Source organism: Chiloscyllium punctatum, chromosome 41, assembly GCF_047496795.1.
Source record: "Chiloscyllium punctatum isolate Juve2018m chromosome 41, sChiPun1.3, whole genome shotgun sequence".
NCBI lineage: Eukaryota > Metazoa > Chordata > Chondrichthyes > Orectolobiformes > Hemiscylliidae > Chiloscyllium > Chiloscyllium punctatum.
The window spans coordinates 52,614,437-52,633,173 of record NC_092779.1 but is presented as its reverse complement, the minus strand read 5'-3'; the positions used below and the strand labels follow the sequence as shown (position 1 = coordinate 52,633,173).

Genomic DNA, 18,737 nt, shown 5'->3' with positions numbered 1-18,737 from the left:
TTAACACCACTTAGCCCCATCCCTCTGAACCCTCACTATACATATACCCATCCAGATGCTTCTTAAATGTTGCAATTGTACCAGCCTCCACCACTTACTCTGGCAGCTCATTCCATACACACACTACCCTCTGTGTGAATAAGTTGCCCCTTAGGTCCCTTTTAAATTTTTCCCCTCTCACCCTAAACCTATGCCCTCATTTCTGGACTCCCCCACCCCAGGGAAAAGGTCTTGTCTATTTATCTGATCCATGCCTCTCATGGTTTTATAAACCACTATATGGTCACCCCATAGCCTCCAATGCTCCAGGGAAAACAGCCCTAGCCTATTCAGCCTCTCACTGTAGCTCAAATTCTCCAACACTGGCAACATCTTTATCAATCTTTTCTGATACCTTCACAACATCCTTCCAATAGGAGGGAGACCAGAATTGCACATAATATTCCAAAAATGGCCTAACCAATGTCCTGTACAGCCGTAACATGACCTCCCAACCCCTATACTCAATGTTCTGACCAATAAAGGAAAGCATACCAAACACCTTCACTATCCAACTACCTGCGTCTCTACTTGCAAGAAACTATGAACCTGCACTCCAAGGTCTCTTTGTTCAGCACTACCCCCAGGACCTTACCATTAAGTGTATAAGTCCTGACCTGATTTGCCTTTCCAAAATGCAGCACCTCACATTTATCTAAATTAAACTCCATCTGCCACTCAGCCCATTGACCCATCTGATCAAGATCCTATTGTACTCTGAGGTAACCTTCTTTGCTGTAATCTCTCTGTTAAGCCCTCTAAGCATCTTCTGTTTTAATAAGGCTTCCTCCTATTCTTCTACATTCCTGTGAGCACAAAGCCAACCTGCTCAACCTTGCCTCATAAGAAAATCTCTCCATACCAGCAGCAGTCTAGCAAACCTTCTCTGGACAGCCCCCAATGACAGAATACCTTTAGAATAAGAGACAAAAACTGTTCACAGTATTCAAGTTGCAGACTGATTAGAGCCTTCTCCTCAGGTCTTAGTGGTGCTTCCAGTTCATGTACACCTTGTGCTTGTAAGTTAGTAGCTAGCTCCAGAACCTCCTAGTCATTCATATCAAACCAGTCTTGATGCTGCCTAGCTGGGAAGTCTAGAGTGTCCTACTGAAGAAGGCTTGGATTTAAGAGCAGTTTAAGTTGACTGGCAGTATCCTGAACCTCACCATCAAGAGGTGCAAAGAGTAGTTCAAGGCAACTAATCAAGTCATTGTGTCTCCAGTCCTTGGGGAATACACTCTGTCTTCAGCAATTTTCTCTGACGGCATGTTTAACACTACAGTGAACAAAATATTCGGATCTCTGTTACATTAAACAGTGGAACAGGCCGAGTCTTAACCATATACATCATATATCTATTGTTATTTAAGCATCATTAGCTCTCTCAAGTAATAAAGGTGTTTAAAACTTTTTAAAGTGTGTATAATTATTCCTGCAAGGTCCCATTCACCCATCACCGCTATATCTCCAGACTTACATTGAGTCTCAATCCAGCAATAGTTCAGTTTTAAAATTCCTTTCCTTATTTTCAGATCACTCTGTTGCCTCATCCTTTCCATCTCAGTCCTATGTCCCACAACCATCTTACATCTCTACATTCTTGCAATACTGGCTTTTTGCACATCCTAGATTGTAATCACTCCTCCATTTACAGCCATGTCTTCAACTGCCTCAGCCCCAATTTCAGATGTTCATTCCCTAAACTTCTCCACTTTTCTCTCTCTCTCTCTCAGCTTTGAAAATGCTCCTTAAAGCTTAACTCTTTCGCCAGCCTTTGGTCGCATGTCCTCACATTGCCTTACTGGCTCAGTGTCAAATTTTGCTTGTTATGTTTCTTGCAAAGTACCTAGAGATGTTAAGTTACAAGTGCTTTATCATTGCAAGTTGTTAATAATTATCAATTAATTTTTGATAGGTGTCTTTCATCAGTTTGAACAGCAATACAATCTTAATAAGGAAAAATATTTCATGGAGGTCTGTCTGATCTGATTGTTACTTCCACTACAGTGATGTGGCCAGCCTCATGAGTGGAAATCATTATGTCACACAGACCTCCATGAAGAATGCTGGAAATATTATCCCTGCTATGGGTTTCATTAAATGACACACATAAACATGGAGAAACATGACATTTTTTTTCTTTAGAGCCTGGGCAACAAGAACACTTATATTACTGTGACACATTGGCAGTGCTGAAACAGACCACACAGGTTTTCACCCTATCTCCACAGTGATAACATTTATCCATTATTCCATTTTCCAAATATTATGCTTTGCAGAATTCATTTTCAATTATATGAACTAATTGTACTTAGAAGATGCTTTCATTTAAAGATAAGAAAAAAAACTAAATATGTATAATGACTCTACTATTTTTCCATCTCCACTATTTACTGCCTCGGCACTTTCAGCTGTCCGGATGAAGTCATCTCATACTGACAAATGTCTGATTGCAATCTGCACCACCCCTGCAGTAGACACTCTCTCCAACAAGGAACAGATTTTGTTTCCCCACGCCCCTTTCCTCGCGGGAAACTGTCAGGCCTTTGCTTAGCACCTCCCACTGAGAACACACACAAGATCAGGACCCCACCACATGGCTGCAGTACATCGGCCAACTGGAGAGCTGTCTGTGCCAATAAAGAAAGTGCTAATATTTATCACACATTATCCTCAAGGTGCACAGCCTTCACAAAAAATCCTTTGGCAAAAGTTTACTGCAGAAGTTGTGGGGGTGGGGGGGGGGAGTTGCCAAGGTAATGGAATAATCATATTAATATATATCAACACAGCATTTGTATTTAACACATAAAAAAACTTTTTCTGTGTTATTTTGCCTCACTGAATAAAAACAGTTTGCAAAGCACCCTTTCCTGAGTATAATATCACTTAGAGCTGAACAACAATTACACGGTAATATATTGAATGAGATGTGCTTGATTTTACTAATTGTAAGCATGAAACTGAGTCTCCTGCTGATGAACTGAAGACGAAGAAACGCTCATTCCTATTCACTGGCTTCCCTAGTCTTTTCTGATGATAGAGTTTATAGATTTGGGAGGTGCAGTAGAAGACGTGGGGCTTCAGAAGCCACAGAGCTTCCAGCAGTTGTGGGGTACACAGGTTGGTGAGCTGCTAATCAAATGTGTATCTTTACCCTGCAATAGATTGGTTCAAAATAAATAATGATAAGATTATGCCAGATTTAAATGGCTCACAATGTCTGAGATCAGGGAAGTTCAAGAGCATACCATAAGCCCTCAAGCCTTCAAAATCAGCCATTCAAAACCTAGATAACTCCTTAGTATTTTCATTTAGCTTTTAGTCAGTGTGATATTTCTCTAGAGTCACAAAGCAGTAAGATAAATCCCAAATACAAATTTTAAAATCTAATTATGCTGAATCTTGAGAGACAGAGACAGTCAGCAAGATCAAGTTTAATGGGAAGGCTGATTTAAAATGTCACTTAAGTTTTCTAAGAAAAGCCTTCCCAGATCAGATCTATTTAAAATCTCCAGACGTGTCAAAATCATTTTGAATTTGGAGACAGGTCTATGAAGCAACTCACAGGTGTCCAAAGATGAATCAAATTGTAAACGTGAGGTACTGAGACCTGAGAAATGGAGTTTGAATCTCAGGATTGGTTTTTAATATCCTACTTCATTCAAACCTATTGATCCATGCTGGTCTCATCTTGACAGCTATCAAAGTAAATCCTTACCAGACCAAAGCACTGCTCTCTCATTAGAGAGAGAGATGATTTAAGATGAAGGAGTATTCTTCATAGAAGAATCCTCGAATCATAGAATCCCTACAGAGTTCATGACATCCTCAGCATATGCAGGAGTGAGGATTGAATCCACGCAGTTGACATCGTTGCAACACAAACCTGCTATCCAGCCAACTGAGCTTGCATTGCTCTTCAGAAAGTGTACCAGAAAGGAAGTTCCTTCCTGGGGTGATCAATGAAACCTGTGGTTTATCATAGTAAACTAGCAACCATGTTGGACTTCTTAAACTGACAAACTTTCATCCACATGGATTCTGAATTGAATCAACCCATACACTGAGTCATACCATTTGCACAATCGTGTGTTTAAAGACATTCTTGCCTTGAAAAAAGCAATATTCTCATCACTATTTGTCTCCATCCCATGTCAATGTTGCCTCTTTGCTGATCATCCCTTGATTTGTTAGCAGTACACCGATGGAAAACAAGTGGGCGAGTAGTCACATACCTCCTCAGACTTAGTTGCCTTCCTATCATGGGCAGGACAATTAACCCCATACTAAATAAACAAATAAAGAAAAAAGTGGCATTTAATATTTTAGATTTGATGGAAGCCTAAGGATATGGGTGCTAACAGTTTTGCCACCCTTGCTGGGTTTGTCTGGACAGTGGTCATGGATCATGAAGAGGTAAGTGTTTCAATTCATTTCCAGTGTCATAGGGCTGGTAGAAGCTGAGGCCTTGACCCATTACTGGTCTCCTCCTCCAACCTCCCAATCACATCCAAACCCTCCTAACTATTTACTATTACCACCACCAGCCTGTAATGATTTATCCCACAAGTCCCTCGATGTGACCTCCTGCCATTCAAACACCCTTTTCTGCCAGCCAGCCAGCGATAAGCTGCTGATACAACATGTTCAATACATTACACCCAGTGCCACATATTGTATTCATTCTAGATGGAAAGAGGGATCTATTACAACTTCCACCGTGACAACTGACATGTGCAGTGTTAACAAGGAGTGGAACAAACTAACTCAAATGCTATATTAAGTCACAAACACTGAGGTCTGTAAATGATACTTTATGGGATAGCGATGAATTTTTAGCATCTTCAAATTAAATTCTTTGGCCTGATATTTTAGCAGAATTGCTCAACGTGAATGCTTCTGCTGAAATGATAGATAAGAAAATGTTAATCATTTGTGTGTGATTATCAAACAGAGTAATCTCAATGCCAGAAAATGATCTGTAGTGCTAGTTGGAGGTGAAATAAGCCATCAACAGTAGTATTCCGTATACTTAATTTAATTGCCTGCAAAATACAATTTTTTAATTGTTGTTTCCACTGAAGTATGTTTATTTTAACTGCTAGGCTAACAAATCTCCTATTAATTGTTCTTTTGCAAGTCAGAGATGCACTTCTTTCTAAATAAATAGGATGTTTTCAACAAAGTGACAAAGAAATAATTGCGTCACTTCCAGGAAGTCAACACCAGATATAACATGCTGCGAAAAATCACAAGTGAGGGTTAATTTTATTTCTTTCTGGAAGGATACAGTCTGATATGTTGAGTACAGCCAACATTTACTCAAGCTATTTCAAGAATGAGTGTTATCTTCAAGCAAAGCAAAATTGAACAGATAAGAGATCAAGACACAAATATGCAATTCTGAAGTAATATATTTTGTCTTTAATTTTAAGTACAGTAATATACCAATCTTATATGATCATTAACGATTTAGGAAGAAACATTATTGGGGTTGAGGAACAAAACTAAGGTGATACAGCGCTACCATTGATTGAAGTGTGTCTACAATGAGGCATGTTTAAGGCCATAAGGTAATATCATAAGATATCTGAGCAGAATTAGGCCATTTGGCCTATCAACTCTGTTCTGTCATTCGATAATAGCTGATCGATTTCTCAATCCCATTCTCCTACCTTCTCCCTGTAACCTTTGATCACCTTACCAATCAAGAACCCATCTAACTCTATATTAAATACACTCTATACACTTGGCCTTCATAGATCTCTGAAGCAATAAATTCCACCGATTAACCACCCTCTGGCTGAAGAAATTCCTCTTCATCTCAGTTCTAAAGGGTGTGATGATGCTGCTCCTTTAAGAAGGTAATGTTTTCCTTGTTTTTTTTCTCAGAGGGGTTGTAAAGGCAGAGGTACCAATATATCTGGGTTTATCTACTTGAAGTGTTTTTAAGTGTTTTTTTTAAACACTTGCACAATGAAAGGGAAGTGGCCAGTTCTCCCAGGTCAGGGTTTGGTTTGGTTTGGTTTGGTTTGGTTTGGTTTGAGCAAGCTTTTTTGTTTTTGAAGCTGATGGTCAAAGAAACAGCTCCAGGCTGATTATCTCTCTCTTGCTCTCTCTCTCTCTCCAACATCTCTTCGATCAGAACCTGTGTTTGATTTTACCATTTCTTTGCCAAAAGGATGCTTATAGGAACATTGCAAGTATTTGGAACAGCATCATTAAGTTGTGACAGAGTTGTTTTGTTTTTCATATATCTGTGTTATTCTAAGTTCAGATTTCTTTTGTCCGTGTGCAACTAAATTCCATTTTGCTTAAAACTGAGTGGTTTGACCAGCAGCATCACTCCTGGAATATCCACCTTATAGAACATAGGACATAGAACATAGAACTATACAGCGTAGTACAGGCCCTTTGGCCCTCAATGTTGCATCAATCTGTGAACTATTCTCAGCTTGTCCCCCTACACTATCCCAAAGTCATCCATGTGCTTCTCCAAGGATTGTTTAAATCTCCCTAATGTGGCAGAGTTGACTACATTAGCAGGTAGGGCATTCCACACTCTTACCACTCTCTGCATAAAGAACTTTCCTCTGACATCTATCTTAAATCTATCACCCCTTAATTTGTAGTTATGCCCTATCGTACAAGCTGACATCATCATCCTCGGAAAACGTCTTTCACTGTCTACCCTATCTAATCCTCTGGTCATCTTGTATGTCTCTATCAAATCCCCCCTTAGCCTTCTTCTTTCCAATGAGAACAGACCCAAGTCTCTCAGCCTTTCCTCAAAAGACCTTCCCCCCCCAGACCAGGCAACATCCTGGTAAATCTCCTCTGCACCTTTTTCAATGCTTCCACATCCTTTCTGTAATGGGGCAACTAGAACTGTACACAATATTCCAAGTGTGGCCACACCAGCGTTTTGTACAGTTGCAGCATGATATTGCAGTTCCGGAACTCAATCCAGCTACCAATGAAACCTAAACACACTGTATGCCTTCTTCACAGCACCATCCACCTGGGTGCCAACTTTCAGGGATATATGTACATGGACTCCAAGATCCCTCTGCACATCCACACTACCAAGAATCTTTCCATTGACCCAGTACTCTGCCTTCCTATTATTCTTCCCAAAGTGCATCACCTCACATTTAGCTGCATTGAAATCCATGTATAAAGCAACGAGTAAAGTTAGGGTCTGGGCTACCTTCTTGAAATGTTTTGAGAGGGTCTGGCCTGATCCATGACAAGGTCATCCCTTTACCCTGAGCCTGTGTCCTTGGGTCCTCGTCTCTCCTATTTGTGAAAACATTGTCTCAACGTTCAGTCTATCCAGGCCTCTCAGTATTCTGTAAGTTTCAATCATTTAAAAGGCATCTGGATGGGTATATGAATAGGAAGGGTTTGGAGGGATATGGGCCGGGTGCTGGCAGGTGGGACTAGATTGGGGTGGGACATCTGTTTGGCATGGACAGGTTGGACCGAAGGGTCTGTTTCCATGTTGTGCATCTCTATGACTCTATGACATTATTTTGCCTCAATAAGGTTTCCACTTTCATCTCCCATTTACATAAGCTCTAATAATTCCCAAATCCACCAGCACATGTGATTCAGCAGGAGTTAATGTGCCTCTGAGTCAAAGGATTATAGTTGAAACAAACACAGAGAATACTGGAGAAACTCAGCTGGTTAACGTTTTGAGTCCAGTATGACTTCTTCAGTTCTGAGGAAGTCATACCAGATTAGAAATATTAAATCTGTTTCTCTGTCCACATTATTGCCGAACCTGCTACATTTCTCTAGCATTCTCACTACTTAGAGTCATACAGACGTAGAGCACAGAAACAGACGCTTGTGTCCAACCTGCCCATGCCAAACAGATATCCCAACCCAATCTAGTCCCGCCTGCCAGCACCCAGCCCATATCCGTCCAAACTCTTCCTATTCATATACCCATCCAGATGCCTTTTAAATGTAGCAATTGTACCAGCCTCCACCACGTCCTCTGGCAGCTCATTCCACACTTGTTTCAGATTTCCAGCATTTTTGCCTTAGTAGAGGATCAGTTAGCTCAGTTGTTTGGATAGCTGGTTTGTGATGCAGAATGATGCCAATAGAGTGGGCTCAGTTCATGCACTGACTAAGATTACCATGAAGGACTTCCTTTCTCAACCGCTCCCCTCACCTGAGGTATGGGGACCCTCAGCTAAAACTACTATCACTTGACTCTCTCTTCCAGTGAGACAATAGTGACTTTACCTTTTACAGGTCAAGTTCCACTCCAGTAACACAAGTACACAATCTAGGCTGATGCTCCAGTGTAACAGGAAGGGAGTGAACAGAGTTATTGAGGTGAATAACGTTGATGGGGAAACTAAATAGATACATAGCAGAGAAAGAAATAAAAGTAAATGCTTGTAACAATGAGCTACATTGACGTATTATACAATTAGTCAGATTAGAAGGAACCATTAGGCCTAGTTTTCTCTTTCTCAATTCTCCTGCAATTTTCTTTTTTTTTCAAAGATATCCAGTTCAATTTTGAGAGTTGTCACTAAATTTCCTTCAACTGCCCCTTCAGGCAGTGCATTCACGATTGTAACAGGCTATGGGCAATAATAGAATTGACTTCCAAATATTGTAAACTGATTGAAAAACAGCGTCCAAGATCCTCTAGCCTATTTGAATTTTTAAGAAATTGGATCTTACAGACTTAAATTAATCTGCTGCCGAGATATTACTTCCCACAGAGCTCTGTCTCACTGTCATAACATGAAAACAATTAGAACAAGCGAACAACAAAATAGGGAAAACCAACAGAAGTTATTCAACTCTGTCCACCTCGGCTCATTACAGCATTGTAACATTTTAAATCAAATGACTAGCTGGCGTTCACTAGGATTTCATTACATTTCAGACTTACAGATAAACAGTTCGGTCCTGAGAACCACTTGCAGTGACCATTATATATCTGTAAACATACTTATGGTTTCACAGATGAGGGGATTTCAGATGTCCCTGTGAGAGTCTGGCTGGTCAAACAGTCTCCAGAAATATGTACTTATTTCTAGACAGCATTTGTGTCTCTGTTTTAAGACTTACATAATGCAGACAGCACATTCCATTTCACATTCACAGTCTGTTGATCTTTTTGAAATGCTATTTTGAGAAGATATATGATAATTCTATGACTTTAAGCAGGGGAGAACGAATGTAAAGATGAGGTCTCTCACAGTTATAATAATCAATGCAAAATGATGAAAAAGCAGCCGATTTCAGCATATGGATAACACACTGCCCTATGGGAGAGGCTGATTACTGGAAATGGACCAGCAGATATTCACCACTAGGTGCACAATTCGAATCCTACGAGGAGGATATGGAAGTGGATTCTCGGGTGCAGCATTTAGCTTGGGCACTAATCCCAGATTGGCCAGATTTTCATCTATTAACTGAGTCAAAGTTGCACAGTGTTGGCAGAGGGCGCTGCTTCAGTGGCACAGAAGGACAGATCAGGGGCATGCAGCACTTCACATACTTTAGCATGTATCTCGTCAGATCACTGCTGGCTCCTGGCAGTGAGAGTCTCATTTAGAAATTATGCATCAGAGTACAGTACAGTGTGTTTTGGGAAGTCACTGAGTATGGGGAATCAGCTGGGTAAGGGTCGTGTAGTATGTAATGGTGCAAAGAGTATATAGTTGGAATTCAGGATGTGCAACAGCTTACTGGACAGTGTCATGCTGCCCTTAGAAATGGGAGAACAGTTACTGGGGCGAGGTTTCAAAGAATGCCAGTTCATTTGAAGGTAAGTGGGGGTTGGGCAAGGAACTGTTCATTTCCACTGAAATGGAAGTGGTAAAATATGCATTCTCTTTGGAAATGCTTGATATTCAACAACTATAAAACAGAGATTTAAATTTTAATGAGTAAGTAGAAATCTGATCATTGAGAAATAATCACGGCACCCCTGATTGACTCAACCTACATAACACACAAGGAGGTCAATTATGAAATGGCCACTTCCACTGGGGAAAGAGAGATATAGATTCAGAGGTCAGGAAGCAAATTCTAGAGTTATAAGTTTCAGATAGCTGAAGGAATATCTGTCAATGTTAGACAAAAGGAAATTCAGAGTGTGCAAGTTAAAGTAACAGAGTAACACAATATTTGAGGTTTAAACATAGAACATAGAACATAGAAAAATACAGCGCAGTACAGGCCCTTCGGCCCTCGATGTTGCGCCAACCGAAGCCTACCTAACCTACACTAGCCCAATAACCTCCGTATGCTTATCCAATGCCCGCTTGAATGACCATAAAGAGGGAGAGTCCACCACTGATACTGGCAGGGCATTCCATGAACTCACAACCCGCTGAGTAAAGAATCTACCCCTAGCATCTGTCCTGTACCAACCTCCCCTTAATTTAAAGCTGTGTCCCCTAGTAACAGCTGACTCCATACGCAGAAAAAGGTTCTCACTGTTAACCCTATCTAAACCCCTAATCATCTTGTACACCTCTATCAAATCTCCCCTAAACCTTCTTTTCTCCAATGAGAACAGCCCCAAGTGCCTCAGCCTTTCCTCATACGATCTTTCTACCATGCCAGGCAACATCCTGGTAAACCTCCTCTGCACCCGTTCCAGTGCCTCCACATCCTTCCTATAGTATGGCGACCAAAGCTGTACACAATACTCCAGATAAGGCCGCACCAGAGTCTTATACAACTGCAACATGACCTCAGGACTCCGGAACTCAATTCCTCTACCAATAAAGCCCAGTACGCCATATGCCTTTGTCACAGCACTATTTACCTGGGTGGCAACTTTCAGAGATCAACTCTCAGAAGACTGGAGTTATAGAAATATGAATAATAGATAAAGAAATAGAAAGGATGAACATATAATGTTCCAACTCCCTGCACGTTCAGTTCTTGCCAATCTCTCTCTGTCCTATTTTTATAGCAACTTAAGTTTGATCATTTTTTCCATCCGCTGCAACCAGTCCATTCCAAAGCCATTCAGATTTCTTTCTCTTTCTTAAAATAATGAAGTGTTTAATCTTGTTTTCCTTTCCAACCTCCACCATGCATTTTGTCAGTGAGAACTTCCACAAAAAGAAAGTTGTAATTAAGTTGGTGAATCAAGTGACTCTAAATAATGTTTTTTATTGGCCAAGCAAATCCCCAGACACTGAGATGGAGATAGCTACATTGCAAATATGGCAAGGAAATCCGAAACGAAAACGCAATGAAGGCTGGGCAAAACAGGTGAGCACACTCTGTTTTCAGATCAGTGAACCTGAATGGATGAACTTATTCAGACTATACTGAGGATTAAAATCAACAACAGGATTGTTGTCACCAATGTGTTTGAGATGATTTTCAAGCATCTACATGGTCGATTATGGATCAGGATAGCCAGTTCCTGATCCAACCAGAAGAGCTTGCTGTTGTAAATGTACATCATTTATTATATTTCTGCAACTTTTTACATGTACAAGGATATAATAAATATTAATACAGAGACTGTTAGGAGGATCTGGTCATCGGACTATCTCCCTGAAGATCCTTCATTGCTTCTGGTCTTCATGACATCGTCTCAAGTGGGCAGTGCTTATGATACTCAATCAATATAAACCTTTCACATACATACACAAGAAGAATCAAGTTGAGACCCTAGTGATAGCTGAGGCAGCTTTGAATCAGTTAGTTAACATATTCTGAAGTATATTTCACAGGACCAATAAGAGGTGAAATCAAAGATTTTGCTTTACCATCAGCACTGCCTGTTTAACCTAACCATAACAACGTATTTCTGGAAAAGAACTGTTCAATCAATACAATTGTGTGACATGATTAATTCAAACCCCAGAGCACTTTCATCTCTGCCAGCAACAGTTTAAAAGGGATTCTCTTTCTATCTCTTCAGTCCCACTGCACTCTATGTCCACTATCATACAGCTGGATGTTTTTCACAATTCAAGTGAACAATGTACAGCTATTTCACACACCCACCACTTCACTCAACAAAGACATTGACCAGCCCAGGCTTGAATTTGGCAAAAGCTTCATGGGCGAAATTATCAAACACAGAAGTATATATTTTACTGCATGTATAGTTCATTTCCAGGATCAAAGCAATGCAGAAGAGTGGCTTCAGGGAAGGAAACTTCCTGATTTGATGTTTTGCAAATTTACGAGATAATCAAATCAACCCATCCTTTCTCAGAAAGTGTAGCAATGTTGAATGCTTCTTGAAGCTTCTAAAATTCAAATGGAGACATGGTGCAAACATTATAGCTCTATAAATAGCGTTGTACAAAAATCTACCAGGTGAAAAGAAAGTAACAGAACAAAACCTTTAATTTATAACACAGAGATAACACACATGGAAAATTTGACATAAGCTTGTATTTTCCTGGCCCCAGTTAGACTGAGAAAAAAAGGCAGGCCAATAAAATAAATTGTCCTTCGCAATATCCTGATGCCTGAGAGTATCAACCTCCCAGTTCTCCTGCACCAGTTATGAGATCAGTTAGTATCATTGCCGGCTTAATAAAAGCCTGTCTTCCAATAACTTTTCAAATTTTCCCAGAGCAGGTACATATTAGCAAGCTGTTTGTCTTGTCATTGGATTGAATATTGTACAGAGATCTGGTCTTCTTCCTATCGGAAGGATGTTGTGAAACTTGAAAGGGTTCAGAAAGGATTTACAAGGATGTTGCCAGGGTTGGAGGATTTGAGCTACAGGGAGAGGCTGAACAGACTGGGGCTGTTTTCCTTGCAGCCTCAGAGGCTGAGGGGTGACCTTATTGAGGTTTAAAAATCATGAAGGGCATGGATAGGACAAATAGACAAAGTCTCTTCCCTGGGGTGGGGGAGTCCAGAACTAGAGGGCATAGGTTTAGGGTGAGAGGGGAAAGATATAAAAGAGACCTAAGGGACAACCTCTTCACACAGTGGTGGTACGCCTATGGGATGAGCTGCCAGAGGAAGTAGTGGAGGCTAGTATGATTGCAACTTTTAAAAGGCATTTGGATGGGGAAATGAATAGGAAGGGTTTGGAGGAATATTAGCTGGCAGGTGGATCTAAATTGGGTTGGGATATCTGGTCAGCATGGACGAGTTGGACCGAAGGGTCTAGATTAGATTAGATTACTTACAGTGTGGAAACAGGCCCTTCGGCCCAACAAGTCCACACCGCCCCGCTGAAGCGCAACCCACCCATACCCCTACATCTACCCCTACCTAACACTACGGGCAATTTAGCATGGCCAATTTACCTGACCTGCACATCTTTGGACTGTGGGAGGAAACCGGAGCACCCAGAGGAAACCCACGCAGACACGGGGAGAACGTGCAAACTCCACACAGTCAGTCGCCTGAAGGGGGAATTGAACCCGGGTCTCTGGTGCTGTGAGGCAGCAGTGCTAACCACTGTGCCACTGTCTGTTTCTGTACTCTTTGACTCTATGACTTGAATTAGTGAAGTGTGGAGGACCATGTCTGGGACAGATCATGAGGCAAGAAGAGCATTAAAAGTAAGTAAAAATGTTTTTCAAAGTCGTCAGGGCTTATACCATTGAAGTTCAAGTTGCAGCCAATGATCATTGGTCAAGAAATGAACCTATTAATAAGTATGTTGCCAATTCACGGTGCTGCCACCCAACAAGCTTTGGAGACACATTGGAGAACATCTATTTGGACTCTACCTGAGCGCCAGGAAGGGTTGCAACTAGAAATGAGGCTTGTACTGTGAGAAACCAAGGTCTTTGGAGGGGTGGTAGGCTGCACATGAAGGACAGAGGAAGGCATCCTGATGCTAAAAGGGAGGAATGACAATCATGAAGGAAAAACTAAGCACAGGATCTACAAGCAAAAATATAAATATAGGACAAAATTATTGGGATAGATCAAGAATTCCTCTAGGTACTCAAGTTTCCTTCTACAGTCCAAAGATGTGCAGGTTAGGTGAACTGGCCAGACTAAATTGCCCATAGTGTTCAAGGATGTGCAGGCTAGGTGCATTAGCCATGGTAAATGTAGGGTTATAGGTTAAGGGGATGGGTTTGGGAAGGATACTCTTCAGAGGGTCGATGTGCACTGCTTGAGCCAAATGGCCTGTTTCCACACTATAGGGATTCCATGGTCTATGTTAATTGGTTAGCAGAGAGGAAATGGAGAGTGTGAACAAATGGCTCTTTTTCTGACTGGCAGACAGTGACTCATGGAATTTTGCAAGGATCAGTACTTGGGACTCAGCTATTCAAATATATAGATGTAGATATAATCTGGATGAAGGAACCAAGTACAGCATTTACAAGCTTGCTGATGACACATAACAGAGTATGTGAGTTGTTAAGAGGGCATGTGGAGGTTTCAATGTGATTTAGACAAGTTGACCAAGTGGGCAAACTCATAGCAGTTGCAGTACAACGTGACTAAATGTGCAGTTTTACATTTTAGTGTGAACGACAGAAAAGGGTATTATTTAAATTGCAATATATTGGGAAGTTTTGGATACAGGTTTGCTTACTGAGCTGAAAAGTTCATTTCCAGATGCACAAATCTTCTCAAAACTCGTTAATATTGGGAAGCGTTGATGTACAAAGATACCTGGGTATCCTTGTACACCTGTCAATGAAAGTACATAGACAGCAATTAGGATGACAAATGGTATATTGCAAGAGAATTTGAGCTTGAAGTCAGAATGCCTTATTGCAGTCATACAGAGCCTTGGTGAGACAACACCTGAAGTATTATGTGCAATTTTGGTCTCACTCCCACATGGAGGGAGTGAGGCAAAGGTTCATGAGGATAATACTCTGGATGGCAGTATGAGGAGAGATTGCTTTACTTGGGCCAGGATTTACCAGACTTGAGAAGGATGATAAGGGATCTTCTGATTGAAACGTAAAATATTCTAACAGAGCGAGACAGATTCGATGCAGGGAAGCTGTTTTCTCTAGCTCGAGACAGAAAAGACACAGTCTCAGGATATAAGATAGATCTTTGAGAACTAGATTGAGGAAAGATTTCTTCACTCAAACAGAAGTGAATCTATGGTATTCTTTACCACTGAAGGATGTGGAGGCCAGGTCACTGAATATATTCAAGAAAGAGGTGGATGAACTTTTAAATTTTAAAGGTATTGACGGGTATGGGGAGAAAGTGGGAATATGGCATTCAGATAAAAGGTCAGGCATGAACATACTGGATGATGGAGTTGGCTTGAAGGGTTGAATGGCCTACTCCTGCTCCTGTTCCTGCTCCTAAGTTATATGTTTCTTGACCATCATCAGAGAGAGGAAGGATTGCTCACCTTCCTGTGTCCAGATCTCTGGCTTCCCTGTGTCCCTTCAGGTCCCTATTGTGCAGGTGCAGGCCATGTCACAGATTTTGTCCATCAGGGAAATTAGCAGCCTCAACGAGAATCACTTTCACTCGAAAATTGCCTCCATTCCCGCCTCACCATCTTTGATTGCATTGGAAACCCATTTCCAAATCAATTAAAGGCTCGTTCCCCAAGGAAATCTAAAACTCCGTTTCTCACCAGAGGCAGGTTTTGATACTAAAATCATTCCAGCTTCTGTTTCCCATCTCAAAGACAAATACCCAATTCATGGAGAGAACGTAATTGACACAAAACTTAGCCAAAGAGGTATAGACTTCAATAACTGATTGGAGAATGTGGATATAGTAGTAACTTGATGTTTGCAATCCAATATAAACTAAATAGACCAAGATTTAAGCTAATTGGCAAAACAAAATGTGGTAAGAAGGCAATATCATTTGTAGCGATCTGGAATGCACCAAGTGAAGGAGTGACGCATAGAAGCAGATTCAGAGTAACTTTGAAGAAGGGAATCTGACAAAGATTTGAAGGGATAAGAATGACAGGGTTGTGGAAAAAAAACAGGGGTGATGAACTAATTGGATTCTTCTGCCAAAGAGCCAGCACAGGTACAATGAGCCAAATGGCCTCAGTCTTTACAATGTCATTGTCTGATGTGAGAAGATGGGGCAATAACAGCAGTTAAAGGATCAGAAAGCAGATTGAGTGTGCCCCATCAAATGCTGGGAAATGTTCTGTGTGATAGGATGCGTGAGACTTTCTTTCACCACAGGAGGCCAAAATAATAAGCCTCCATTCAGAACTATTTATTTTGATTGAAAGTTGTCAACTTTGTTTGAAGCTATTTTAACTGTCTCTGAAGTTGTGAGTCAATGTTTAAGAGTTTTCTCTCAGCTGGCTTGCATGTGATCCTTGGAAGTTAACCTGCCATCATTTATCCAGTATTTTGTTCTTATGTCACATGTCCAGTATTTGCAGAGTTTCCTTTTTGGTTATTAGTCTGCTTGGCCTGCAGCTTTTTTGTCAATATTGAAAACTTACATTCTCATTTCCCACAGACAGAATAAAGGACAGCCAGTGTCTTATATGACTGCAAAGCCAACATTTCTCTACATGCAGTTTAAGAGCATGTAGATTGCCAGTAGTTTCAAGAAATAGCCAGGAACAATAAACGGCTGAATATGTTTGCTTAGGGAGGTGAGCTTATTCATTCTTTCATGGGCAACCAATTTAGAAACTATCAGATAATAATGGGACACACTTTAGCATACAGTGTAGTGATTGTAATGAGGTCAGCCAGATGGACATCATAGAATGTGAGATTCCAGTTTTGGGCTGTTAACCTGGTCCAATCAGGGAGCCCTGGCTGACAGATATAAACAGGAGTGTCAGAAGTTGTATTCACCCCGAGAGCTGGCTCTGAGGAAGCCAGATTAGTGTCAAGGACCCTCCATGTATGAATAAAATGTGACTTGGTGACAAGAAACCGGCCTCTGTGGAATCATTTCAACAAAATTAAGACAAATGTATAGTCAATTCCAACTAAGAGCAAACTCAATTTCATTGATAATTAAATTGTCCAAATGGAAACTCTTTCAAACAGTCTTCAAAATGAACCCTCTGCTTTGTTCCTGCCTCAGTAGCTCAAAGTAATTACACAGGAATTCCTTCATGAAACCACTTATCATTTTTGACAGGAGAAAAATCAGAGCAGACAAGCCAGATGTGCAGTATGAATGAACAGAGGAGTTCACACAGGTTTTACAGTTCTCCTTTCAGACCTCAACTGACCCCTTATATATTTTTTCTATTTCCTCTGCTGTCCTGGCGAGAGTCCACTCAGACACATTTTCCATCTTCTGCTAAAGTTCAATTCATTCCCCCTCATGGCATTAAATACTTGAGTTTTAACTATTCCTGTACACACCTTTTTGCTAATTCAATGGAACAGCTATTCTCATAACCTAACACTATCATGATAAAATTTAAGTTGGTTGTTGAAATTAAAATATCTGACACATCGCTGAAATATCCATTGCAGCACCTGCAAAGAATGAAGTATGACTAATCCCAAATATCAGGCAGAAGTGAGGACTGAAGTTCCTGGACATTAGAGTCGAGAGTGTGGTGCTGGTAGAGCACATCAGGTCAGGCAGCATCTGAGGAGCAGGAGAATCGATGTTTCAGGCATAATCCCTTCAGAAGAGCTTTTGCCCGAAATGTCGATTCTCCTGCTCCTTGGTTGCTGCCTGATCTGCTCTGCTCTTCCAGCACCACACTCTCGACTCTAATCCAAATATTTGCCAACCTGATGATAGGAAAATGAACAGGTTGTGTACTCTTTGTCACTTAGACTTATCATACACCTGCCCATGCCACTTCATAACCTGTCTACACCAATGTGTGCAACTGTATTTGCCCTACTTTATAGCTGCCCATTTCATGTACTGTTCTCACCAGATCATGAACCCACCTACACTGTATCACAATATGATATAGAATACTGTCCATGCCATATCATTTGGCTGTCCTTACTATACTGTACACATGCCCATTCAATTCACATGTCCATGCATATCATATTTTCTGTCTATACCGTACCATATATATTTGTTCTTGTCATGCGTGGAATCATAAAAAGACCTAGATAAGAACAGCAATGCTAAATAGGAACAAAGTCATTGTTGTAGACTATAGAGTGGTTCTATTCAGCTCACTGAAGTGACATCCATTACAATTCAATTGATATTAAATCATAGGTGACTGAACACGAGTGAAATGGAACCAAATATACCAATGTGGAGAAAGGCAAACAGAATACACATTTGGTGGAATGGGACAGTACTCCTCAAAATATTTTGTTCATTTCAGGATACCAGGAATTAAGACTTAGATCTGAAAGTTTCATACTTCAAGCTTAATTACGAGCCTGAAAATACGAACACCGAACTGAGACATTCTGAATGTTTTCATTTACTTTAACGGGGTACAAGCAAACACTGGGAAAACACACCAACAGATTTGTAGAATGGCATACTGAGCAAAGGAATGTACTTTGTCAGAAGTGGCAGATGCAGATGTAGACTAACCTAAAATGCCAGCTCCACTGAAATGAATGTAGATTATACCAAAAAACAGTCAGCACTTTTTCAAAAATATTCCTACAACAACCAAGCAAGGATAAACAAGCTAAAATGTTTTATTAAATAGCAGACAACATAATATTTTCTTATAGACAACAAATATATCTGTTAACATATATCACTTCTCCACAAAATCATGCAAGTATTTTTAATAAACAGTACTGAACCTGTCTTTTCCTTCAATTTTATAA

At 40.6% G+C, this 18,737-nt stretch overlaps 1 long non-coding RNA gene across 22 annotated transcripts in view; it reads right to left on the bottom strand.

The window, feature by feature from the left end:
- The window catches only part of LOC140465071 (uncharacterized), a 222,100-nt gene that overhangs the window by 54,372 nt on the left and 148,991 nt on the right, over nt 1-18,737 (bottom strand). The gene's annotated exons all lie outside the window — the stretch shown is intronic.